The sequence below is a fragment of the Lissotriton vulgaris genome, unplaced genomic scaffold (assembly GCF_964263255.1).
Source record: "Lissotriton vulgaris unplaced genomic scaffold, aLisVul1.2 SCAFFOLD_2159, whole genome shotgun sequence".
Lineage (NCBI taxonomy): Eukaryota > Metazoa > Chordata > Amphibia > Caudata > Salamandridae > Lissotriton > Lissotriton vulgaris.
Genome location: NW_028240990.1, coordinates 233748 through 261563, shown reverse-complemented (window position 1 = coordinate 261563; position 27816 = coordinate 233748). Strand labels below are relative to the sequence as shown.

The 27816-nt window shown below is 33.4% G+C and overlaps 8 non-coding genes across 8 annotated transcripts; 4 read left to right on the top strand and 4 right to left on the bottom strand.

Annotated features, from left to right (window-relative positions):
- The first annotated feature begins 4194 nt into the window (after nucleotides 1-4194).
- TRNAQ-UUG (transfer RNA glutamine (anticodon UUG)) lies at nucleotides 4195-4266 on the top strand. Its single transcript has one exon. It is a non-coding gene; the product is annotated as a tRNA-Gln (tRNA).
- Nucleotides 4267-5091: 825 nt separating this feature from the next.
- On the bottom strand, nucleotides 5092-5163 carry TRNAQ-CUG (transfer RNA glutamine (anticodon CUG)). The gene has a single exon. It is a non-coding gene; the product is annotated as a tRNA-Gln (tRNA).
- Nucleotides 5164-10124: 4961 nt separating this feature from the next.
- Nucleotides 10125-10196, bottom strand: TRNAQ-CUG (transfer RNA glutamine (anticodon CUG)). Its single transcript has one exon. It is a non-coding gene; the product is annotated as a tRNA-Gln (tRNA).
- A 1548-nt stretch (nucleotides 10197-11744) lies between these two features.
- On the top strand, nucleotides 11745-11816 carry TRNAQ-UUG (transfer RNA glutamine (anticodon UUG)). The gene has a single exon. It is a non-coding gene; the product is annotated as a tRNA-Gln (tRNA).
- An 825-nt stretch (nucleotides 11817-12641) lies between these two features.
- Nucleotides 12642-12713, bottom strand: TRNAQ-CUG (transfer RNA glutamine (anticodon CUG)). Its single transcript has one exon. It is a non-coding gene; the product is annotated as a tRNA-Gln (tRNA).
- Nucleotides 12714-17674: 4961 nt separating this feature from the next.
- On the bottom strand, nucleotides 17675-17746 carry TRNAQ-CUG (transfer RNA glutamine (anticodon CUG)). The gene has a single exon. It is a non-coding gene; the product is annotated as a tRNA-Gln (tRNA).
- A 4064-nt stretch (nucleotides 17747-21810) lies between these two features.
- TRNAQ-UUG (transfer RNA glutamine (anticodon UUG)) lies at nucleotides 21811-21882 on the top strand. The gene has a single exon. It is a non-coding gene; the product is annotated as a tRNA-Gln (tRNA).
- Nucleotides 21883-24326: 2444 nt separating this feature from the next.
- TRNAQ-UUG (transfer RNA glutamine (anticodon UUG)) lies at nucleotides 24327-24398 on the top strand. The gene has a single exon. It is a non-coding gene; the product is annotated as a tRNA-Gln (tRNA).
- The last annotated feature ends 3418 nt before the right edge of the window (nucleotides 24399-27816 follow it).

The window sequence follows — 27816 nt, the reverse complement described above, 5'->3', positions numbered from 1 at the left end:
TTTTTCCAAGTCCAAATTCTAAGAAATTAGTGAAATATTAAATCTCATAATTCAAGCAGGTCCCATAGAGATTTGAACTCGGATCGCTGGATTCAGAGTCCAGAGTGCTAACCATTACACCATGGAACCCTGCCATACATGAGGGATTTTTCCATTGAGACAAAAGAGAGCGCATCAGTGCGGGGGCTTTTCTTACATTGATGAAAAGATATCTCAGTTGAATGCTCATAGTGTAAAGAGCTATAATGTGATTTGATTCTTTTCAGCTGCATTCTCCATAACAGTGTTAAATGTGCAAACGTTTATCAGGAAATGCAATTTACAAAATAATGATCATATTTGACTGAAGAATATTAAAACATTCTACATTTCCAAACTACTACATCCATTTCTCTGTCTCTCACATGGGTGGCTCCAAAGAGCAACGCTTGGCACTTTGGACTTTGCATGCAAAGGTACCAGTCCAATTCTTTGAGGTACTATTTTACTAATCTCGACCTTTTACATTCCTGTCATCTTTTGTTATTGATAGCTCCAATCCAACACCAGTAGGTTGAAAGAGACAAACGTTGACTCCTTTCAAAATGTCGAACAGCTTGAACAAGTTACAGAAATACGAACTTTATAATACACGTAACATCACATTCCTACGCAAAATAGTGCGACATTACACAATCCTATCCTGTTTTTCTCAAATGCATTTCAGAGGGCTGATTCCCAGCATTCCTTTTTGAAGATTTCCACACTATTGATAAGGCGAATATAGCACATTTTGAAAGAGATGTGTTCTTAAATCAAACCTAGAGAACCACAATGACGGTATCATTCAGATAGTACAAATGTTTTTTGTATATTAGTATGGAAATTGTGAAATAAAACATTTCTCATGCTGATTTTCAACAGTCGATCTGCAATCATGAAATATAAGCTTTTGCTTGGAGGCCTCAAAGGTACTGATCTAATTTTCTTTTTTAGAATTATTCACAGATCGTATGATATGCTTTGTACAAATCAACTATGTTGTTAGATCAAAATTGATTAAAAAGTGACTATCTCAATTTCAGGACATATAGAAGAGGAAGGAGAAGAGGCTCATGTTTCAAATGCGGACAGGCAACAACTGTTCATTATTTTCACCTCTATTAATTATATGTATTTTTATAATGTATATATTTATATTTTCCGATAAATATACATAGACATATAGCGATATATAGGGAGATACATACATATAAGTTGATACGTACAAGTTTATAAGTAAATGAGATGTTTTTCCAATTAATACTTCTAAGAACTGAATGGAAAAAAAATCGTAAAGTTTAGATAAGTCCCACTGAGCTTTGTACTTAGATCCCTGTTTTCAGAGTCCAGATTGACAAGCATAACACCATCAACCCACCTGTACCAGGTTGAGCTTTCCATTTTGGCAGAAGAGATTGCATTCACGGGGTAATCTTATCTTTTATTGCAAAATCTTATCTCACATAAAAAGTACTGTTCAACAGAGTCATAGCGTTACTTGAGTCCTTTGTGCAACATCCTTCCCTAACATAGTTCAATAGGCAAAAGTTGAACAGAATAGAAAAGTTATATAATTCTGTTTGTCTTTGACTGTAGAAAATAAAAAATGTGAAATGTCCACATTGCTGCAGCAATTTGCTCCCCTGTCACATGGGAGGTTCCATGGTGTAATGGTTAGCACTTTGGACTTTGAATCCAAGGATCCCAGTTCAAATCTCGGTGGGACCACTTTCATGACTTATGACCAAATCTTTTTCTGTCAAGTGTATTCATAAATATCATAAATCTAACACGGGTAGAGTGAAACATTGATTTATTGATTGTATTTTTAAAGTCTATTTGATGTGAGCAAATGATAGAACTTTTAGAAAACATGGAAATAAAATGGCTCAAAATAATGAGATATTTTGTGAGCTGACTCTGTTTTCTCAACTCATCACAAGAGGCTGATCCAAGATATTACTTGTTTAAATCTTACTGTTATTGATAAGGGGAACACGGAACTTTTTTAATTGGAAAGCCTTCATTAAAAGAAAACTTGAGGAATCAAATTGTGTATTTTGGGGACAGAAGAGATGAACTTTTAAATAACAATCTTGAAATTAAGACACACAGATATTTACACTCTGTTTTTCTAAAGTAGATCCATAACCACAAAGTAGAATCTTTCGAAAGACATGTCAAATGTATTAATCTGAATTCCTCTTTCAAAGAAATTCACAATTAAATGCTCTGTGTAAGTCAAGAATGTTGTCAGATAAGAAATCAGCAAAATGAACTATCTTATTACTGATCATAAAGATGAGAAAGGAAAAGAACCTCTTGCTTAAATTGTGGATGGGAAAGAACAGTTTTTAGTTTTCAGCTTCAGTACTTATGTTTATGAATAATTCATTTCTTTATATTGTATTATCACTATCTAGATGGATATAGCCATGTGTACATAGATACATACTTATACGTTGATAAGTTTCAGTATAAAACTTTGACGTTATGTTTTTCCAAGTCCAAATTCTAAGAAATTAGTGAAATATTAAATCTCATAATTCAAGCAGGTCCCACAGAGATTTGAACTCGGATCGCTGGATTCAGAGTCCAGAGTGCTAACCATTACACCATGGAACCCTGCCATACATGAGGGATTTTTCCATTGAGACAAAAGAGAGCGCATCAGTGCGGGGGCTTTTCTTACATTGATGAAAAGATATCTCAGTTGAATGCTCATAGTGTAAAGAGCTATAATGTGATTTGATTCTTTTCAGCTGCATTCTCCATAACAGTGTTAAATGTGCAAACGTTTATCAGGAAATGCAATTTACAAAATAATGATCATATTTGACTGAAGAATATTAAAACATTCTACATTTCCAAACTACTACATCCATTTCTCTGTCTCTCACATGGGTGGCTCCAAAGAGCAACGCTTGGCACTTTGGACTTTGCATGCAAAGGTACCAGTCCAATTCTTTGAGGTACTATTTTACTAATCTCGACCTTTTACATTTCTGTCATCTTTTGTTATTGATAGCTCCAATCCAACACCAGTAGGTTGAAAGAGACAAACGTTGACTCCTTTCAAAATGTCCAACAGCTTGAACAAGTTACAGAAATACGAACTTTATAATACACATAACATCACATTCCTACACAAAATAGTGCGACATTACACAATCCTATCCTGTTTTTCTCAAATGCATTTCAGAGGGCTGATTCCCAGCATTCCTTTTTGAAGATTTCCACACTATTGATAAGGCGAATATAGCACATTTTGAAAGAGATGTGTTCTTAAATCAAACCTAGAGAACCACAATGACGGTATCATTCAGATAGTACAAATGTTTTTTGTATATTAGTATGGAAATTGTGAAATAAAACATTTCTCATGCTGATTTTCAACAGTCGATCTGCAATCATGAAATATAAGCTTTTGCTTGGAGGCCTCAAAGGTACTGATCTAATTTTCTTTTTTAGAATTATTCACAGATCGTATGATATGCTTTGTACAAATCAACTATGTTGTTAGATCAAAATTGATTAAAAAGTGACTATCTCAATTTCAGGACATATAGAAGAGGAAGGAGAAGAGGCTCATGTTTCAAATGCGGACAGGCAACAACTGTTCATTATTTTCACCTCTATTAATTATATGTATTTTTATAATGTATATATTTATATTTTCCGATAAATATACATAGACATATAGCGATATATAGGGAGATACATACATATAAGTTGATACGTACAAGTTTATAAGTAAATGAGATGTTTTTCCAATTAATACTTCTAAGAACTGAATGGAAAAAAAATCGTAAAGTTTAGATAAGTCCCACTGAGCTTTGTACTTAGATCCCTGTCTTCAGAGTCCAGATTGACAAGCATAACACCATCAACCCACCTGTACCAGGTTGAGCTTTCCATTTTGGCAGAAGAGATTGCATTCACGGGGTAATCTTATCTTTTATTGCAAAATCTTATCTCACATAAAAAGTACTGTTCAACAGAGTCATAGCGTTACTTGAGTCCTTTGTGCAACATCCTTCCCTAACATAGTTCAATAGGCAAAAGTTGAACAGAATAGAAAAGTTATATAATTCTGTTTGTCTTTGACTGTAGAAAATAAAAAATGTGAAATGTCCACATTGCTGCAGCAATTTGCTCCCCTGTCACATGGGAGGTTCCATGGTGTAATGGTTAGCACTTTGGACTTTGAATCCAAGGATCCGAGTTCAAATCTCGGTGGGACCACTTTCATGACTTATGACCAAATCTTTTTCTGTCAAGTGTATTCATAAATATCATAAATCTAACACGGGTAGAGTGAAACATTGATTTATTGATTGTATTTTTAAAGTCTATTTGATGTGAGCAAATGATAGAACTTTTAGAAAACATGGAAATAAAATGGCTCAAAATAATGAGATATTTTGTGAGCTGACTCTGTTTTCTCAACTCATCACAAGAGGCTGATCCAAGATATTACTTGTTTAAATCTTACTGTTATTGATAAGGGGAACACAGAACTTTTTTAATTGGAAAGCCTTCATTAAAAGAAAACTTGAGGAATCAAATTGTGTATTTTGGGGACAGAAGAGATGAACTTTTAAATAACAATCTTGAAATTAAGACACACAGATATTTACACTCTGTTTTTCTAAAGTAGATCCATAACCACAAAGTAGAATCTTTCGAAAGACATGTCAAATGTATTAATCTGAATTCCTCTTTCAAAGAAATTCACAATTAAATGCACTGTGTAAGTCAAGAATGTTGTCAGATAAGAAATCAGCAAAATGAACTATTTTATTACTGATCATAAAGATGAGAAAGGAAAAGAACCTCTTGCTTAAATTGTGGATGGGAAAGAACAGTTTTTAGTTTTCAGCTTCAGTACTTATGTTTATGAATAATTCATTTCTTTATATTGTATTATCACTATCTAGATGGATATAGCCATGTGTACATAGATACATACTTATACGTTGATAAGTTTCAGTATAAAACTTTGACGTTATGTTTTTCCAAGTCCAAATTCTAAGAAATTAGTGAAATATTATATCTCATAATTCAAGCAGGTCCCACCGAGATTTGAACTCGGATCGCTGGATTCAGAGTCCAGAGTGCTAACCATTACACCATGGAACCCTGCCATACATGAGGGATTTTTCCATTGAGACAAAAGAGAGCGCATCAGTGCGGGGGCTTTTCTTACATTGATGAAAAGATATCTCAGTTGAATGCTCATAGTGTAAAGAGCTATAATGTGATTTGATTCTTTTCAGCTGCATTCTCCATAACAGTGTTAAATGTGCAAACGTTTATCAGGAAATGCAATTTACAAAATAATGATCATATTTGACTGAAGAATATTAAAACATTCTACATTTCCAAACTACTACATCCATTTCTCTGTCTCTCACATGGGTGGCTCCAAAGAGCAACGCTTGGCACTTTGGACTTTGCATGCAAAGGTACCAGTCCAATTCTTTGAGGTACTATTTTACTAATCTCGACCTTTTACATTTCTGTCATCTTTTGTTATTGATAGCTCCAATCCAACACCAGCAGGTTGAAAGAGACAAATGTTGACTCCTTTCAAAATGTCCAACAGCTTGAACAAGTTACAGAAATACGAACTTTATAATACACATAACATCACATTCCTACACAAAATAGTGCGACATTACAAAATCCTATCCTGTTTTTCTCAAATGCATTTCAGAGGGCTGATTCCCAGCATTCCTTTTTGAAGATTTCCACACTATTGATAAGGCGAACATAGCACATTTTGAAAGAGATGTGTTCTTAAATCAAACCTAGAGAACCACAATGACGGTATCATTCAGATAGTACAAATGTTTTTTGTATATTAGTATGGAAATTGTGAAATAAAACATTTCTCATGCTGATTTTCAACAGTCGATCTGCAATCATGAAATATAAGCTTTTGCTTGGAGGCCTCAAAGGTACTGATCTAATTTTCTTTTTTAGAATTATTCACAGATCGTATGATATGCTTTGTACAAATCAACTATGTTGTTAGATCAAAATTGATTAAAAAGTGACTATCTCAATTTCAGGACATATAGAAGAGGAAGGAGAAGAGGCTTATGTTTCAAATGCGGACAGGCAACAACTGTTCATTATTTTCACCTCTATTAATTATATGTATTTTTATAATGTATATATTTATATTTTCCGATAAATATACATAGACATATAGCGATATATAGGGAGATACATACATATAAGTTGATACGTACAAGTTTATAAGTAAATGAGATGTTTTTCCAATTAATACTTCTAAGAACTGAATGGAAAAAAAATCGTAAAGTTTAGATAAGTCCCACTGAGCTTTGTACTTAGATCCCTGTTTTCAGAGTCCAGATTGACAAGCATAACACCATCAACCCACCTGTACCAGGTTGAGCTTTCCATTTTGGCAGAAGAGATTGCATTCACGGGGTAATCTTATTTTTTATTGCAAAATCTTATCTCACATAAAAAGTACTGTTCAACAGAGTCATAGCGTTACTTGAGTCCTTTGTGCAACATCCTTCCCTAACATAGTTCAATAGGCAAAAGTTGAACAGAATAGAAAAGTTATATAATTCTGTTTGTCTTTGACTGTGGAAAATAAAAAATGTGAAATGTCCACATTGCTGCAGCAATTTGCTCCCCTATCACATGGGAGGTTCCATGGTGTAATGGTTAGTACTTTGGACTTTGAATCCAAGGATCCGAGTTCAAATCTCAGTGGGACCACTTTCATGACTTATGACCAAATCTTTTTCTGTCAAGTGTATTCATAAATATCATAAATCTAACATGGGTAGAGTGAAACATTGATTTATTGATTGTATTTTTAAAGTCTATTTGATGTGAGCAAATGATAGAACTTTTAGAAAACATGGAAATAAAATGGCTCAAAATAATGAGATATTTTGTGAGCTGACTCTGTTTTCTCAACTCATCACAAGAGGCTGATCCAAGATATTACTTGTTTAAATCTTACTGTTATTGATAAGGGGAACACGGAACTTTTTTAATTGGAAAGCCTTCATTAAAAGAAAACTTGAGGAATCAAATTGTGTATTTTGGGGACAGAAGAGATGAACTTTTAAATAACAATCTTGAAATTAAGACACACAGATATTTACACTCTGTTTTTCTAAAGTAGATCCATAACCACAAAGTAGAATCTTTCGAAAGACATGTCAAATGTATTAATCTGAATTCCTCTTTCAAAGAAATTCACAATTAAATGCACTGTGTAAGTCAAGAATGTTGTCAGATAAGAAATCAGCAAAATTAACTATCTTATTACTGATCATAAAGATGAGAAAGGAAAATAACCTCTTGCTTAAATTGTGGATGGGAAAGAACAGTTTTTAGTTTTCAGCTTCAGTACTTATGTTTATGAATAATTCATTTCTTTATATTGTATTATCACTATCTAGATGGATATAGCCATGTGTACATAGATACATACTTATACGTTGATAAGTTTCAGTATAAAACTTTGACGTTATGTTTTTCCAAGTCCAAATTCTAAGAAATTAGTGAAATATTAAATCTCATAATTCAAGCAGGTCCCACGAGATTTGAACTCGGATCGCTGGATTCAGAGTCCAGAGTGCTAACCATTACACCATGGAACCCTGCCATACATGAGGGATTTTTCCATTGAGACAAAAGAGAGCGCATCAGTGCGGGGGCTTTTCTTACATTGATGAAAAGATATCTCAGTTGAATGCTCATAGTGTAAAGAACTATAATGTGATTTGATTCTTTTCAGCTGCATTCTCCATAACAGTGTTAAATGTGCAAACGTTTATCAGGAAATGCAATTTACAAAATAATGATCATATTTGACTGAAGAATATTAAAACATTCTACATTTCCAAACTACTACATCCATTTCTCTGTCTCTCACATGGGTGGCTCCAAAGAGCAACAGTTGGCACTTTGGACTTTGCATGCAAAGGTACCAGTCCAATTCTTTGAGGTACTATTTTACTAATCTCGACCTTTTACATTTCTGTCATCTTTTGTTATTGATAGCTCCAATCCAACACCAGTAGGTTGAAAGAGAAAAATGTTGAATCCTTTCAAAATGTCCAACAGCTTGAACAAGTTACAGAAATACGAACTTTATAATACACATAACATCACATTCCTACACAAAATAGTGCGACATTACAAAATCCTATCCTGTTTTTCTCAAATGCATTTCAGAGGGCTGATTCCCAGCATTCCTTTTTGAAGATTTCCACACTATTGATAAGGCGAACATAGCACATTTTGAAAGAGATGTGTTCTTAAATCAAACCTAGAGAACCACAATGACGGTATCATTCAGATAGTACAAATGTTTTTTGTATATTAGTATGGAAATTGTGAAATAAAACATTTCTCATGCTGATTTTCAACAGTCGATCTGCAATCATGAAATATAAGCTTTTGCTTGGAGGCCTCAAAGGTACTGATCTAATTTTCTTTTTTAGAATTATTCACAGATCGTATGATATGCTTTGTACAAATCAACTATGTTGTTAGATCAAAATTGATTAAAAAGTGACTATCTCAATTTCAGGACATATAGAAGAGGAAGGAGAAGAAGCTCATGTTTCAAATGCGGAGAGGCAACAACTGTTCATTATTTTCACCTCTATTAATTATATGTATTTTTATAATGTATATATTTATATTTTCCGATAAATATACATAGACATATAGCGATATATAGGGAGATACAGACATATAAGTTGATACGTACAAGTTTATAAGTAAATGAGATGTTTTTCCAATTAATACTTCTAAGAACTGAATGGAAAAAAAATCGTAAAGTTTAGATAAGTCCCACTGAGCTTTGTACTTAGATCCCTGTTTTCAGAGTCCAGATTGACAAGCATAACACCATCAACCCACCTGTACCAGGTTGAGCTTTCCATTTTGGCAGAAGAGATTGCATTCACGGGGGAAACTTATCTTTTATTGCAAAATCTTATCTCACATAAAAAGTACTGTTCAACAGAGTCATAGCGTTACTTGAGTCCTTTGTGCAACATCCTTCCCTAACATAGTTCAATAGGCAAAAGTTGAACAGAATAGAAAAGTTATATAATTCTGTTTGTCTTTGACTGTAGAAAATAACAAATGTGAAATGTCCACATTGCTGCAGCAATTTGCTCCCCTGTCACATGGGAGGTTCCATGGTGTAATGGTTAGCACTTTGGACTTTGAATCCAAGGATCCCAGTTCAAATCTCGGTGGGACCACTTTCATGACTTATGACCAAATCTTTTTCTGTCAAGTGTATTCATAAATATCATAAATCTAACACGGGTAGAGTGAAACATTGATTTATTGATTGTATTTTTAAAGTCTATTTGATGTGAGCAAATGATAGAACTTTTAGAAAACATGGAAATAAAATGGCTCAAAATAATGAGATATTTTGTGAGCTGACTCTGTTTTCTCAACTCATCACAAGAGGCTGATCCAAGATATTACTTGTTTAAATCTTACTGTTATTGATAAGGGGAACACAGAACTTTTTTAATTGGAAAGCCTTCATTAAAAGAAAACTTGAGGAATCAAATTGTGTATTTTGGGGACAGAAGAGATGAACTTTTAAATAACAATCTTGAAATTAAGACACACAGATATTTACACTCTGTTTTTCTAAAGTAGATCCATAACCACATAGTAGAATCTTTCGAAAGACATGTCAAATGTATTAATCTGAATTCCTCTTTCAAAGAAATTCACAATTAAATGCACTGTGTAAGTCAAGAATGTTGTCAGATAAGAAATCAGCAAAATGAACTATCTTATTACTGATCATAAAGATGAGAAAGGAAAAGAACCTCTTGCTTAAATTGTGGATGGGAAAGAACAGTTTTTAGTTTTCAGCTTCAGTACTTATGTTTATGAATAATTCATTTCTTTATATTGTATTATCACTATCTAGATGGATATAGCCATGTGTACATAGATACATACTTATACGTTGATAAGTTTCAGTATAAAACTTTGACGTTATGTTTTTCCAAGTCCAAATTCTAAGAAATTAGTGAAATATTATATCTCATAATTCAAGCAGGTCCCACCGAGATTTGAACTCGGATCGCTGGATTCAGAGTCCAGAGTGCTAACCATTACACCATGGAACCCTGCCATACATGAGGGATTTTTCCATTGAGACAAAAGAGAGCGCATCAGTGCGGGGGCTTTTCTTACATTGATGAAAAGATATCTCAGTTGAATGCTCATAGTGTAAAGAGCTATAATGTGATTTGATTCTTTTCAGCTGCATTCTCCATAACAGTGTTAAATGTGCAAACGTTTATCAGGAAATGCAATTTACAAAATAATGATCATATTTGACTGAAGAATATTAAAACATTCTACATTTCCAAACTACTACATCCATTTCTCTGTCTCTCACATGGGTGGCTCCAAAGAGCAACGCTTGGCACTTTGGACTTTGCATGCAAAGGTACCAGTCCAATTCTTTGAGGTACTATTTTACTAATCTCGACCTTTTACATTTCTGTCATCTTTTGTTATTGATAGCTCCAATCCAACACCAGTAGGTTGAAAGAGACAAATGTTGACTCCTTTCAAAATGTCCAACAGCTTGAACAAGTTACAGAAATACGAACTTTATAATACACATAACATCACATTCCTACACAAAATAGTGCGACATTACAAAATCCTATCCTGTTTTTCTCAAATGCATTTCAGAGGGCTGATTCCCAGCATTCCTTTTTGAAGATTTCCACACTATTGATAAGGCGAACATAGCACATTTTGAAAGAGATGTGTTCTTAAATCAAACCTAGAGAACCACAATGACGGTATCATTCAGATAGTACAAATGTTTTTTGTATATTAGTATGGAAATTGTGAAATAAAACATTTCTCATGCTGATTTTCAACAGTCGATCTGCAATCATGAAATATAAGCTTTTGCTTGGAGGCCTCAAAGGTACTGATCTAATTTTCTTTTTTAGAATTATTCACAGATCGTATGATATGCTTTGTACAAATCAACTATGTTGTTAGATCAAAATTGATTAAAAAGTGACTATCTCAATTTCAGGACATATAGAAGAGGAAGGAGAAGAGGCTCATGTTTCAAATGCGGACAGGCAACAACTGTTCATTATTTTCACCTCTATTAATTATATGTATTTTTATAATGTATATATTTATATTTTCCGATAAATATACATAGACATATAGCGATATATAGGGAGATACATACATATAAGTTGATACGTACAAGTTTATAAGTAAATGAGATGTTTTTCCAATTAATACTTCTAAGAACTGAATGGAAAAAAAATCGTAAAGTTTAGATAAGTCCCACTGAGCTTTGTACTTAGATCCCTGTCTTCAGAGTCCAGATTGACAAGCATAACACCATCAACCCACCTGTACCAGGTTGAGCTTTCCATTTTGGCAGAAGAGATTGCATTCACGGGGTAATCTTATCTTTTATTGCAAAATCTTATCTCACATAAAAAGTACTGTTCAACAGAGTCATAGCGTTACTTGAGTCCTTTGTGCAACATCCTTCCCTAACATAGTTCAATAGGCAAAAGTTGAACAGAATAGAAAAGTTATATAATTCTGTTTGTCTTTGACTGTAGAAAATAAAAAATGTGAAATGTCCACATTGCTGCAGCAATTTGCTCCCCTGTCACATGGGAGGTTCCATGGTGTAATGGTTAGCACTTTGGACTTTGAATCCAAGGATCCGAGTTCAAATCTCGGTGGGACCACTTTCATGACTTATGACCAAATCTTTTTCTGTCAAGTGTATTCATAAATATCATAAATCTAACACGGGTAGAGTGAAACATTGATTTATTGATTGTATTTTTAAAGTCTATTTGATGTGAGCAAATGATAGAACTTTTAGAAAACATGGAAATAAAATGGCTCAAAATAATGAGATATTTTGTGAGCTGACTCTGTTTTCTCAACTCATCACAAGAGGCTGATCCAAGATATTACTTGTTTAAATCTTACTGTTATTGATAAGGGGAACACGGAACTTTTTTAATTGGAAAGCCTTCATTAAAAGAAAACTTGAGGAATCAAATTGTGTATTTTGGGGACAGAAGAGATGAACTTTTAAATAACAATCTTGAAATTAAGACACACAGATATTTACACTCTGTTTTTCTAAAGTAGATCCATAACCACAAAGTAGAATCTTTCGAAAGACATGTCAAATGTATTAATCTGAATTCCTCTTTCAAAGAAATTCACAATTAAATGCACTGTGTAAGTCAAGAATGTTGTCAGATAAGAAATCAGCAAAATGAACTATTTTATTACTGATCATAAAGATGAGAAAGGAAAAGAACCTCTTGCTTAAATTGTGGATGGGAAAGAACAGTTTTTAGTTTTCAGCTTCAGTACTTATGTTTATGAATAATTCATTTCTTTATATTGTATTATCACTATCTAGATGGATATAGCCATGTGTACATAGATACATACTTATACGTTGATAAGTTTCAGTATAAAACTTTGACGTTATGTTTTTCCAAGTCCAAATTCTAAGAAATTAGTGAAATATTATATCTCATAATTCAAGCAGGTCCCACCGAGATTTGAACTCGGATCGCTGGATTCAGAGTCCAGAGTGCTAACCATTACACCATGGAACCCTGCCATACATGAGGGATTTTTCCATTGAGACAAAAGAGAGCGCATCAGTGCGGGGGCTTTTCTTACATTGATGAAAAGATATCTCAGTTGAATGCTCATAGTGTAAAGAGCTATAATGTGATTTGATTCTTTTCAGCTGCATTCTCCATAACAGTGTTAAATGTGCAAACGTTTATCAGGAAATGCAATTTACAAAATAATGATCATATTTGACTGAAGAATATTAAAACATTCTACATTTCCAAACTACTACATCCATTTCTCTGTCTCTCACATGGGTGGCTCCAAAGAGCAACGCTTGGCACTTTGGACTTTGCATGCAAAGGTACCAGTCCAATTCTTTGAGGTACTATTTTACTAATCTCGACCTTTTACATTTCTGTCATCTTTTGTTATTGATAGCTCCAATCCAACACCAGCAGGTTGAAAGAGACAAATGTTGACTCCTTTCAAAATGTCCAACAGCTTGAACAAGTTACAGAAATACGAACTTTATAATACACATAACATCACATTCCTACACAAAATAGTGCGACATTACAAAATCCTATCCTGTTTTTCTCAAATGCATTTCAGAGGGCTGATTCCCAGCATTCCTTTTTGAAGATTTCCACACTATTGATAAGGCGAACATAGCACATTTTGAAAGAGATGTGTTCTTAAATCAAACCTAGAGAACCACAATGACGGTATCATTCAGATAGTACAAATGTTTTTTGTATATTAGTATGGAAATTGTGAAATAAAACATTTCTCATGCTGATTTTCAACAGTCGATCTGCAATCATGAAATATAAGCTTTTGCTTGGAGGCCTCAAAGGTACTGATCTAATTTTCTTTTTTAGAATTATTCACAGATCGTATGATATGCTTTGTACAAATCAACTATGTTGTTAGATCAAAATTGATTAAAAAGTGACTATCTCAATTTCAGGACATATAGAAGAGGAAGGAGAAGAGGCTTATGTTTCAAATGCGGACAGGCAACAACTGTTCATTATTTTCACCTCTATTAATTATATGTATTTTTATAATGTATATATTTATATTTTCCGATAAATATACATAGACATATAGCGATATATAGGGAGATACATACATATAAGTTGATACGTACAAGTTTATAAGTAAATGAGATGTTTTTCCAATTAATACTTCTAAGAACTGAATGGAAAAAAAATCGTAAAGTTTAGATAAGTCCCACTGAGCTTTGTACTTAGATCCCTGTTTTCAGAGTCCAGATTGACAAGCATAACACCATCAACCCACCTGTACCAGGTTGAGCTTTCCATTTTGGCAGAAGAGATTGCATTCACGGGGTAATCTTATTTTTTATTGCAAAATCTTATCTCACATAAAAAGTACTGTTCAACAGAGTCATAGCGTTACTTGAGTCCTTTGTGCAACATCCTTCCCTAACATAGTTCAATAGGCAAAAGTTGAACAGAATAGAAAAGTTATATAATTCTGTTTGTCTTTGACTGTGGAAAATAAAAAATGTGAAATGTCCACATTGCTGCAGCAATTTGCTCCCCTATCACATGGGAGGTTCCATGGTGTAATGGTTAGTACTTTGGACTTTGAATCCAAGGATCCGAGTTCAAATCTCAGTGGGACCACTTTCATGACTTATGACCAAATCTTTTTCTGTCAAGTGTATTCATAAATATCATAAATCTAACATGGGTAGAGTGAAACATTGATTTATTGATTGTATTTTTAAAGTCTATTTGATGTGAGCAAATGATAGAACTTTTAGAAAACATGGAAATAAAATGGCTCAAAATAATGAGATATTTTGTGAGCTGACTCTGTTTTCTCAACTCATCACAAGAGGCTGATCCAAGATATTACTTGTTTAAATCTTACTGTTATTGATAAGGGGAACACGGAACTTTTTTAATTGGAAAGCCTTCATTAAAAGAAAACTTGAGGAATCAAATTGTGTATTTTGGGGACAGAAGAGATGAACTTTTAAATAACAATCTTGAAATTAAGACACACAGATATTTACACTCTGTTTTTCTAAAGTAGATCCATAACCACAAAGTAGAATCTTTCGAAAGACATGTCAAATGTATTAATCTGAATTCCTCTTTCAAAGAAATTCACAATTAAATGCACTGTGTAAGTCAAGAATGTTGTCAGATAAGAAATCAGCAAAATTAACTATCTTATTACTGATCATAAAGATGAGAAAGGAAAATAACCTCTTGCTTAAATTGTGGATGGGAAAGAACAGTTTTTAGTTTTCAGCTTCAGTACTTATGTTTATGAATAATTCATTTCTTTATATTGTATTATCACTATCTAGATGGATATAGCCATGTGTACATAGATACATACTTATACGTTGATAAGTTTCAGTATAAAACTTTGACGTTATGTTTTTCCAAGTCCAAATTCTAAGAAATTAGTGAAATATTAAATCTCATAATTCAAGCAGGTCCCACGAGATTTGAACTCGGATCGCTGGATTCAGAGTCCAGAGTGCTAACCATTACACCATGGAACCCTGCCATACATGAGGGATTTTTCCATTGAGACAAAAGAGAGCGCATCAGTGCGGGGGCTTTTCTTACATTGATGAAAAGATATCTCAGTTGAATGCTCATAGTGTAAAGAACTATAATGTGATTTGATTCTTTTCAGCTGCATTCTCCATAACAGTGTTAAATGTGCAAACGTTTATCAGGAAATGCAATTTACAAAATAATGATCATATTTGACTGAAGAATATTAAAACATTCTACATTTCCAAACTACTACATCCATTTCTCTGTCTCTCACATGGGTGGCTCCAAAGAGCAACAGTTGGCACTTTGGACTTTGCATGCAAAGGTACCAGTCCAATTCTTTGAGGTACTATTTTACTAATCTCGACCTTTTACATTTCTGTCATCTTTTGTTATTGATAGCTCCAATCCAACACCAGTAGGTTGAAAGAGAAAAATGTTGAATCCTTTCAAAATGTCCAACAGCTTGAACAAGTTACAGAAATACGAACTTTATAATACACATAACATCACATTCCTACACAAAATAGTGCGACATTACAAAATCCTATCCTGTTTTTCTCAAATGCATTTCAGAGGGCTGATTCCCAGCATTCCTTTTTGAAGATTTCCACACTATTGATAAGGCGAACATAGCACATTTTGAAAGAGATGTGTTCTTAAATCAAACCTAGAGAACCACAATGACGGTATCATTCAGATAGTACAAATGTTTTTTGTATATTAGTATGGAAATTGTGAAATAAAACATTTCTCATGCTGATTTTCAACAGTCGATCTGCAATCATGAAATATAAGCTTTTGCTTGGAGGCCTCAAAGGTACTGATCTAATTTTCTTTTTTAGAATTATTCACAGATCGTATGATATGCTTTGTACAAATCAACTATGTTGTTAGATCAAAATTGATTAAAAAGTGACTATCTCAATTTCAGGACATATAGAAGAGGAAGGAGAAGAAGCTCATGTTTCAAATGCGGAGAGGCAACAACTGTTCATTATTTTCACCTCTATTAATTATATGTATTTTTATAATGTATATATTTATATTTTCCGATAAATATACATAGACATATAGCGATATATAGGGAGATACAGACATATAAGTTGATACGTACAAGTTTATAAGTAAATGAGATGTTTTTCCAATTAATACTTCTAAGAACTGAATGGAAAAAAAATCGTAAAGTTTAGATAAGTCCCACTGAGCTTTGTACTTAGATCCCTGTTTTCAGAGTCCAGATTGACAAGCATAACACCATCAACCCACCTGTACCAGGTTGAGCTTTCCATTTTGGCAGAAGAGATTGCATTCACGGGGGAAACTTATCTTTTATTGCAAAATCTTATCTCACATAAAAAGTACTGTTCAACAGAGTCATAGCGTTACTTGAGTCCTTTGTGCAACATCCTTCCCTAACATAGTTCAATAGGCAAAAGTTGAACAGAATAGAAAAGTTATATAATTCTGTTTGTCTTTGACTGTAGAAAATAACAAATGTGAAATGTCCACATTGCTGCAGCAATTTGCTCCCCTGTCACATGGGAGGTTCCATGGTGTAATGGTTAGCACTTTGGACTTTGAATCCAAGGATCCCAGTTCAAATCTCGGTGGGACCACTTTCATGACTTATGACCAAATCTTTTTCTGTCAAGTGTATTCATAAATATCATAAATCTAACACGGGTAGAGTGAAACATTGATTTATTGATTGTATTTTTAAAGTCTATTTGATGTGAGCAAATGATAGAACTTTTAGAAAACATGGAAATAAAATGGCTCAAAATAATGAGATATTTTGTGAGCTGACTCTGTTTTCTCAACTCATCACAAGAGGCTGATCCAAGATATTACTTGTTTAAATCTTACTGTTATTGATAAGGGGAACACAGAACTTTTTTAATTGGAAAGCCTTCATTAAAAGAAAACTTGAGGAATCAAATTGTGTATTTTGGGGACAGAAGAGATGAACTTTTAAATAACAATCTTGAAATTAAGACACACAGATATTTACACTCTGTTTTTCTAAAGTAGATCCATAACCACATAGTAGAATCTTTCGAAAGACATGTCAAATGTATTAATCTGAATTCCTCTTTCAAAGAAATTCACAATTAAATGCACTGTGTAAGTCAAGAATGTTGTCAGATAAGAAATCAGCAAAATGAACTATCTTATTACTGATCATAAAGATGAGAAAGGAAAAGAACCTCTTGCTTAAATTGTGGATGGGAAAGAACAGTTTTTAGTTTTCAGCTTCAGTACTTATGTTTATGAATAATTCATTTCTTTATATTGTATTATCACTATCTAGATGGATATAGCCATGTGTACATAGATACATACTTATACGTTGATAAGTTTCAGTATAAAACTTTGACGTTATGTTTTTCCAAGTCCAAATTCTAAGAAATTAGTGAAATATTATATCTCATAATTCAAGCAGGTCCCACCGAGATTTGAACTCGGATCGCTGGATTCAGAGTCCAGAGTGCTAACCATTACACCATGGAACCCTGCCATACATGAGGGATTTTTCCATTGAGACAAAAGAGAGCGCATCAGTGCGGGGGCTTTTCTTACATTGATGAAAAGATATCTCAGTTGAATGCTCATAGTGTAAAGAGCTATAATGTGATTTGATTCTTTTCAGCTGCATTCTCCATAACAGTGTTAAATGTGCAAACGTTTATCAGGAAATGCAATTTACAAAATAATGATCATATTTGACTGAAGAATATTAAAACATTCTACATTTCCAAACTACTACATCCATTTCTCTGTCTCTCACATGGGTGGCTCCAAAGAGCAACGCTTGGCACTTTGGACTTTGCATGCAAAGGTACCAGTCCAATTCTTTGAGGTACTATTTTACTAATCTCGACCTTTTACATTTCTGTCATCTTTTGTTATTGATAGCTCCAATCCAACACCAGTAGGTTGAAAGAGACAAATGTTGACTCCTTTCAAAATGTCCAACAGCTTGAACAAGTTACAGAAATACGAACTTTATAATACACATAACATCACATTCCTACACAAAATAGTGCGACATTACAAAATCCTATCCTGTTTTTCTCAAATGCATTTCAGAGGGCTGATTCCCAGCATTCCTTTTTGAAGATTTCCACACTATTGATAAGGCGAACATAGCACATTTTGAAAGAGATGTGTTCTTAAATCAAACCTAGAGAACCACAATGACGGTATCATTCAGATAGTACAAATGTTTTTTGTATATTAGTATGGAAATTGTGAAATAAAACATTTCTCATGCTGATTTTCAACAGTCGATCTGCAATCATGAAATATAAGCTTTTGCTTGGAGGCCTCAAAGGTACTGATCTAATTTTCTTTTTTAGAATTATTCACAGATCGTATGATATGCTTTGTACAAATCAACTATGTTGTTAGATCAAAATTGATTAAAAAGTGACTATCTCAATTTCAGGACATATAGAAGAGGAAGGAGAAGAGGCTCATGTTTCAAATGCGGACAGGCAACAACTGTTCATTATTTTCACCTCTATTAATTATATATATTTTTATAATGTATATATTTATATTTTCCGATAAATATACATAGACATATAGCGATATATAGGGAGATACATACATATAAGTTGATACGTACAAGTTTATAAGTAAATGAGATGTTTTTCCAATTAATACTTCTAAGAACTGAATGGAAAAAAAATCGTAAAGTTTAGATAAGTCCCACTGAGCTTTGTACTTAGATCCCTGTTTTCAGAGTCCAGATTGACAAGCATAACACCATCAACCCACCTGTACCAGGTTGAGCTTTCCATTTTGGCAGAAGAGATTGCATTCACGGGGTAATCTTATCTTTTATTGCAAAATCTTATCTCACATAAAAAGTACTGTTCAACAGAGTCATAGCGTTACTTGAGTCCTTTGTGCAACATCCTTCCCTAACATAGTTCAATAGGCAAAAGTTGAACAGAATAGAAAAGTTATATAATTCTGTTTGTCTTTGACTGTGGAAAATAAAAAATGTGAAATGTCCACATTGCTGCAGCAATTTGCTCCCCTATCACATGGGAGGTTCCATGGTGTAATGGTTAGTACTTTGGACTTTGAATCCAAGGATCCGAGTTCAAATCTCAGTGGGACCACTTTCATGACTTATGACCAAATCTTTTTCTGTCAAGTGTATTCATAAATATCATAAATCTAACATGGGTAGAGTGAAACATTGATTTATTGATTGTATTTTTAAAGTCTATTTGATGTGAGCAAATGATAGAACTTTTAGAAAACATGGAAATAAAATGGCTCAAAATAATGAGATATTTTGTGAGCTGACTCTGTTTTCTCAACTCATCACAAGAGGCTGATCCAAGATATTACTTGTTTAAATCTTACTGTTATTGATAAGGGGAACACGGAACTTTTTTAATTGGAAAGCCTTCATTAAAAGAAAACTTGAGGAATCAAATTGTGTATTTTGGGGACAGAAGAGATGAACTTTTAAATAACAATCTTGAAATTAAGACACACAGATATTTACACTCTGTTTTTCTAAAGTAGATCCATAACCACAAAGTAGAATCTTTCGAAAGACATGTCAAATGTATTAATCTGAATTCCTCTTTCAAAGAAATTCACAATTAAATGCACTGTGTAAGTCAAGAATGTTGTCAGATAAGAAATCAGCAAAATTAACTATCTTATTACTGATCATAAAGATGAGAAAGGAAAATAACCTCTTGCTTAAATTGTGGATGGGAAAGAACAGTTTTTAGTTTTCAGCTTCAGTACTTATGTTTATGAATAATTCATTTCTTTATATTGTATTATCACTATCTAGATGGATATAGCCATGTGCACATAGATACATACTTATACGTTGATAAGTTTCAGTATAAAACTTTGACGTTATGTTTTTCCAAGTCCAAATTCTAAGAAATTAGTGAAATATTAAATCTCATAATTCAAGCAGGTCCCACGAGATTTGAACTCGGATCGCTGGATTCAGAGTCCAGAGTGCTAACCATTACACCATGGAACCCTGCCATACATGAGGGATTTTTCCATTGAGACAAAAGAGAGCGCATCAGTGCGGGGGCTTTTCTTACATTGATGAAAAGATATCTCAGTACAATGCTCATAGTGTAAAGAGCTATAATGTGATTTGATTCTTTTCAGCTGCATTCTCCATAACAGTGTTAAATGTGCAAACGTTTATCAGGAAATGCAATTTACAAAATAATGATCATATTTGACTGAAGAATATTAAAACATTCTACATTTCCAAACTACTACATCCATTTCTCTGTCTCTCACATGGGTGGCTCCAAAGAGCAACAGTTGGCACTTTGGACTTTGCATGCAAAGGTACCAGTCCAATTCTTTGAGGTACTATTTTACTAATCTCGACCTTTTACATTTCTGTCATCTTTTGTTATTGATAGCTCCAATCCAACACCAGTAGGTTGAAAGAGAAAAATGTTGAATCCTTTCAAAATGTCCAACAGCTTGAACAAGTTACAGAAATACGAACTTTATAATACACATAACATCACATTCCTACACAAAATAGTGCGACATTACAAAATCCTATCCTGTTTTTCTCAAATGCATTTCAGAGGGCTGATTCCCAGCATTCCTTTTTGAAGATTTCCACACTATTGATAAGGCGAACATAGCACATTTTGAAAGAGATGTGTTCTTAAATCAAACCTAGAGAACCACAATGACGGTATCATTCAGATAGTACAAATGTTTTTTGTATATTAGTATGGAAATTGTGAAATAAAACATTTCTCATGCTGATTTTCAACAGTCGATCTGCAATCATGAAATATAAGCTTTTGCTTGGAGGCCTCAAAGGTACTGATCTAATTTTCTTTTTTAGAATTATTCACAGATCGTATGATATGCTTTGTACAAATCAACTATGTTGTTAGATCAAAATTGATTAAAAAGTGACTATCTCAATTTCAGGACATATAGAAGAGGAAGGAGAAGAAGCTCATGTTTCAAATGCGGAGAGGCAACAACTGTTCATTATTTTCACCTCTATTAATTATATGTATTTTTATAATGTATATATTTATATTTTCCGATAAATATACATAGACATATAGCGATATATAGGGAGATACAGACATATAAGTTGATACGTACAAGTTTATAAGTAAATGAGATGTTTTTCCAATTAATACTTCTAAGAACTGAATGGAAAAAAAATCGTAAAGTTTAGATAAGTCCCACTGAGCTTTGTACTTAGATCCCTGTTTTCAGAGTCCAGATTGACAAGCATAACACCATCAACCCACCTGTACCAGGTTGAGCTTTCCATTTTGGCAGAAGAGATTGCATTCACGGGGGAAACTTATCTTTTATTGCAAAATCTTATCTCACATAAAAAGTACTGTTCAACAGAGTCATAGCGTTACTTGAGTCCTTTGTGCAACATCCTTCCCTAACATAGTTCAATAGGCAAAAGTTGAACAGAATAGAAAAGTTATATAATTCTGTTTGTCTTTGACTGTAGAAAATAAAAAATGTGAAATGTCCACATTGCTGCAGCAATTTGCTCCCCTGTCACATGGGAGGTTCCATGGTGTAATGGTTAGCACTTTGGACTTTGAATCCAAGGATCCGAGTTCAAATCTCGGTGGGACCACTTTCATGACTTATGACCAAATCTTTTTCTGTCAAGTGTATTCATAAATATCATAAATCTAACACGGGTAGAGTGAAACATTGATTTATTGATTGTATTTTTAAAGTCTATTTGATGTGAGCAAATGATAGAACTTTTAGAAAACATGGAAATAAAATGGCTCAAAATAATGAGATATTTTGTGAGCTGACTCTGTTTTCTCAACTCATCACAAGAGGCTGATCCAAGATATTACTTGTTTAAATCTTACTGTTATTGATAAGGGGAACACGGAACTTTTTTTATTGGAAAGCCTTCATTAAAAGAAAACTTGAGGAATCAAATTGTGTATTTTGGGGACAGAAGAGATGAACTTTTAAATAACAATCTTGAAATTAAGACACACAGATATTTACACTCTGTTTTTCTAAAGTAGATCCATAACCACAAAGTAGAATCTTTCGAAAGACATGTCAAATGTATTAATCTGAATTCCTCTTTCAAAGAAATTCACAATTAAATGCACTGTGTAAGTCAAGAATGTTGTCAGATAAGAAATCAGCAAAATTAACTATCTTATTACTGATCATAAAGATGAGAAAGGAAAATAACCTCTTGCTTAAATTGTGGATGGGAAAGAACAGTTTTTAGTTTTCAGCTTCAGTACTTATGTTTATGAATAATTCATTTCTTTATATTGTATTATCACTATCTAGATGGATATAGCCATGTGCACATAGATACATACTTATACGTTGATAAGTTTCAGTATAAAACTTTGACGTTATGTTTTTCCAAGTCCAAATTCTAAGAAATTAGTGAAATATTAAATCTCATAATTCAAGCAGGTCCCACGAGATTTGAACTCGGATCGCTGGATTCAGAGTCCAGAGTGCTAACCATTACACCATGGAACCCTGCCATACATGAGGGATTTTTCCATTGAGACAAAAGAGAGCGCATCAGTGCGGGGGCTTTTCTTACATTGATGAAAAGATATCTCAGTTGAATGCTCATAGTGTAAAGAGCTATAATGTGATTTGATTCTTTTCAGCTGCATTCTCCATAACAGTGTTAAATGTGCAAACGTTTATCAGGAAATGCAATTTACAAAATAATGATCATATTTGACTGAAGAATATTAAAACATTCTACATTTCCAAACTACTACATCCATTTCTCTGTCTCTCACATGGGTGGCTCCAAAGAGCAACAGTTGGCACTTTGGACTTTGCATGCAAAGGTACCAGTCCAATTCTTTGAGGTACTATTTTACTAATCTCGACCTTTTACATTTCTGTCATCTTTTGTTATTGATAGCTCCAATCCAACACCAGTAGGTTGAAAGAGAAAAATGTTGAATCCTTTCAAAATGTCCAACAGCTTGAACAAGTTACAGAAATACGAACTTTATAATACACATAACATCACATTCCTACACAAAATAGTGCGACATTACAAAATCCTATCCTGTTTTTCTCAAATGCATTTCAGAGGGCTGATTCCCAGCATTCCTTTTTGAAGATTTCCACACTATTGATAAGGCGAACATAGCACATTTTGAAAGAGATGTGTTCTTAAATCAAACCTAGAGAACCACAATGACGGTATCATTCAGATAGTACAAATGTTTTTTGTATATTAGTATGGAAATTGTGAAATAAAACATTTCTCATGCTGATTTTCAACAGTCGATCTGCAATCATGAAATATAAGCTTTTGCTTGGAGGCCTCAAAGGTACTGATCTAATTTTCTTTTTTAGAATTATTCACAGATCGTATGATATGCTTTGTACAAATCAACTATGTTGTTAGATCAAAATTGATTAAAAAGTGACTATCTCAATTTCAGGACATATAGAAGAGGAAGGAGAAGAAGCTCATGTTTCAAATGCGGAGAGGCAACAACTGTTCATTATTTTCACCTCTATTAATTATATGTATTTTTATAATGTATATATTTATATTTTCCGATAAATATACATAGACATATAGCGATATATAGGGAGATACAGACATATAAGTTGATACGTACAAGTTTATAAGTAAATGAGATGTTTTTCCAATTAATACTTCTAAGAACTGAATGGAAAAAAAATCGTAAAGTTTAGATAAGTCCCACTGAGCTTTGTACTTAGATCCCTGTTTTCAGAGTCCAGATTGACAAGCATAACACCATCAACCCACCTGTACCAGGTTGAGCTTTCCATTTTGGCAGAAGAGATTGCATTCACGGGGGAAACTTATCTTTTATTGCAAAATCTTATCTCACATAAAAAGTACTGTTCAACAGAGTCATAGCGTTACTTGAGTCCTTTGTGCAACATCCTTCCCTAACATAGTTCAATAGGCAAAAGTTGAACAGAATAGAAAAGTTATATAATTCTGTTTGTCTTTGACTGTAGAAAATAAAAAATGTGAAATGTCCACATTGCTGCAGCAATTTGCTCCCCTGTCACATGGGAGGTTCCATGGTGTAATGGTTAGCACTTTGGACTTTGAATCCAAGGATCCGAGTTCAAATCTCGGTGGGACCACTTTCATGACTTATGACCAAATCTTTTTCTGTCAAGTGTATTCATAAATATCATAAATCTAACACGGGTAGAGTGAAACATTGATTTATTGATTGTATTTTTAAAGTCTATTTGATGTGAGCAAATGATAGAACTTTTAGAAAACATGGAAATAAAATGGCTCAAAATAATGAGATATTTTGTGAGCTGACTCTGTTTTCTCAACTCATCACAAGAGGCTGATCCAAGATATTACTTGTTTAAATCTTACTGTTATTGATAAGGGGAACACGGAACTTTTTTTATTGGAAAGCCTTCATTAAAAGAAAACTTGAGGAATCAAATTGTGTATTTTGGGGACAGAAGAGATGAACTTTTAAATAACAATCTTGAAATTAAGACACACAGATATTTACACTCTGTTTTTCTAAAGTAGATCCATAACCACAAAGTAGAATCTTTCGAAAGACATGTCAAATGTATTAATCTGAATTCCTCTTTCAAAGAAAATCACAATTAAATGCACTGTGTAAGTCAAGAATGTTGTCAGATAAGAAATCAGCAAAATGAACTATCTTATTACTGATCATAAAGATGAGAAAGGAAAAGAACCTCTTGCTTAAATTGTGGATGGGAAAGAACAGTTTTTAGTTTTCAGCTTCAGTACTTATGTTTATGAATAATTCATTTCTTTATATTGTATTATCACTATCTACATGGATATAGCCATGTGTACATAGATACATACTTATACGTTGATAAGTTTCAGTATAAAACTTTGACGTTATGTTTTTCCAAGTCCAAATTCTAAGAAATTAGTGAAATATTATATCTCATAATTCAAGCAGGTCCCACCGAGATTTGAACTTGGATCGCTGGATTCAGAGTCCAGAGTGCTAACCATTACACCATGGAACCCTGCCATACATGAGGGATTTTTCCATTGAGACAAAAGAGAGCGCATCAGTGCGGGGGCTTTTCTTACATTGATGAAAAGATATCTCAGTTGAATGCTCATAGTGTAAAGAGCTATAATGTGATTTGATTCTTTTCAGCTGCATTCTCCATAACAGTGTTAAATGTGCAAACGTTTATCAGGAAATGCAATTTACAAAATAATGATCATATTTGACTGAAGAATATTAAAACATTCTACATTTCCAAACTACTACATCCATTTCTCTGTCTCTCACATGGGTGGCTCCAAAGAGCAACGCTTGGCACTTTGGACTTTGCATGCAAAGGTACCAGTCCAATTCTTTGAGGTACTATTTTACTAATCTCGACCTTTTACATTTCTGTCATCTTTTGTTATTGATAGCTCCAATCCAACACCAGTAGGTTGAAAGAGACAAATGTTGACTCCTTTCAAAATGTCCAACAGCTTGAACAAGTTACAGAAATACGAACTTTATAATACACATAACATCACATTCCTACACAAAATAGTGCGACATTACAAAATCCTATCCTGTTTTTCTCAAATGCATTTCAGAGGGCTGATTCCCAGCATTCCTTTTTGAAGATTTCCACACTATTGATAAGGCGAACATAGCACATTTTGAAAGAGATGTGTTCTTAAATCAAACCTAGAGAACCACAATGACGGTATCATTCAGATAGTACAAATGTTTTTTGTATATTAGTATGGAAATTGTGAAATAAAACATTTCTCATGCTGATTTTCAACAGTCGATCTGCAATCATGAAATATAAGCTTTTGCTTGGAGGCCTCAAAGGTACTGATCTAATTTTCTTTTTTAGAATTATTCACAGATCGTATGATATGCTTTGTACAAATCAACTATGTTGTTAGATCAAAATTGATTAAAAAGTGACTATCTCAATTTCAGGACATATAGAAGAGGAAGGAGAAGAGGCTCATGTTTCAAATGCGGACAGGCAACAACTGTTCATTATTTTCACCTCTATTAATTATATGTATTTTTATAATGTATATATTTATATTTTCCGATAAATATACATAGACATATAGCGATATATAGGGAGATACATACATATAAGTTGATACGTACAAGTTTATAAGTAAATGAGATGTTTTTCCAATTAATACTTCTAAGAACTGAATGGAAAAAAAATCGTAAAGTTTAGATAAGTCCCACTGAGCTTTGTACTTAGATCCCTGTTTTCAGAGTCCAGATTGACAAGCATAACACCATCAACCCACCTGTACCAGGTTGAGCTTTCCATTTTGGCAGAAGAGATTGCATTCACGGGGTAATCTTATCTTTTATTGCAAAATCTTATCTCACATAAAAAGTACTGTTCAACAGAGTCATAGCGTTACTTGAGTCCTTTGTGCAACATCCTTCCCTAACATAGTTCAATAGGCAAAAGTTGAACAGAATAGAAAAGTTATATAATTCTGTTTGTCTTTGACTGTGGAAAATAAAAAATGTGAAATGTCCACATTGCTGCAGCAATTTGCTCCCCTATCACATGGGAAGTTCCATGGTGTAATGGTTAGTACTTTGGACTTTGAATCCAAGGATCCGAGTTCAAATCTCAGTGGGACCACTTTCATGACTTATGACCAAATCTTTTTCTGTCAAGTGTATTCATAAATATCATAAATCTAACATGGGTAGAGTGAAACATTGTTTTATTGATTGTATTTTTAAAGTCTATTTGATGTGAGCAAATGATAGAACTTTTAGAAAACATGGAAATAAAATGGCTCAATATAATGAGATATTTTGTGAGCTGACTCTGTTTTCTCAACTCATCACAAGAGGCTGATCCAAGATATTACTTGTTTAAATCTTACTGTTATTGATAAGGGGAACACGGAACTTTTTTAATTGGAAAGCCTTCATTAAAAGAAAACTTGAGGAATCAAATTGTGTATTTTGGGGACAGAAGAGATGAACTTTTAAATAACAATCTTGAAATTAAGACACACAGATATTTACACTCTGTTTTTCTAAAGTAGATCCATAACCACAAAGTAGAATCTTTCGAAAGACATGTCAAATGTATTAATCTGAATTCCTCTTTCAAAGAAATTCACAATTAAATGCACTGTGTAAGTCAAGAATGTTGTCAGATAAGAAATCAGCAAAATTAACTATCTTATTACTGATCATAAAGATGAGAAAGGAAAATAACCTCTTGCTTAAATTGTGGATGGGAAAGAACAGTTTTTAGTTTTCAGCTTCAGTACTTATGTTTATGAATAATTCATTTCTTTATATTGTATTATCACTATCTAGATGGATATAGCCATGTGTACATAGATACATACTTATACGTTGATAAGTTTCAGTATAAAACTTTGACGTTATGTTTTTCCAAGTCCAAATTCTAAGAAATTAGTGAAATATTAAATCTCATAATTCAAGCAGGTCCCACGAGATTTGAACTCGGATCGCTGGATTCAGAGTCCAGAGTGCTAACCATTACACCATGGAACCCTGCC